This window comes from Anthonomus grandis, chromosome 4, assembly GCF_022605725.1.
Source record: "Anthonomus grandis grandis chromosome 4, icAntGran1.3, whole genome shotgun sequence".
NCBI lineage: Eukaryota > Metazoa > Arthropoda > Insecta > Coleoptera > Curculionidae > Anthonomus > Anthonomus grandis.
The window spans coordinates 15834400-15835054 of NC_065549.1; positions in this window are offsets into that span (position 1 = coordinate 15834400).

A 655-nucleotide genomic window follows, 5' to 3' on the forward strand; every position below is an offset into this window, starting at 1 on the left:
TAATTAATGCTTATAAGTGAGATCCATTTTTATATGAAAACGTGTCTTTTATTGAAATAAAAAACAATGATTTCTATGAGTTTGTTTTAAACAGACTTCATTTTGCTAACTAGGTTTTATAACTTTCGTAAATTGTATGTCACTATTTATTTATACCGAGGCACAAAAATGTCGTGATCTCAAAAATTACTAAAATGTCACAGACAGCGCTCTCTACATTTTACATAAAAATTTCGAGTTTTCGTCCTAAAAAAAAGCCCAAATACCAGATTTTGTGAAAAAATGGTATTTGATTTTTTCGAAAGAAAGTTATCAAACCAAAATAAATTTTAAGCTTTACCACCCTGTATCTGAATTAATATCAAGTTTTGGATTTAAGTAAGTACGGTCGAATCGTAATATTTTTGCATAAGGAGCATGTTATTTATTTTTCCGAATACCCTGTATATATTTAAAACTCTTAATAATATTTGAATATTTTCCAAATGTTTCTATAGAACCTTCTTGTACTATCTGGGAATGTTTTTTAAACACCTTGTATAGCGATATTTTTTATTCATAAAATATTAATTTCGCCTTGTCCCGATTGCGAACATATCTCCGAAATCTCCCACTTTCCATGCGCAGCCTATCGATCCAGATCCAGCCTCTTTGC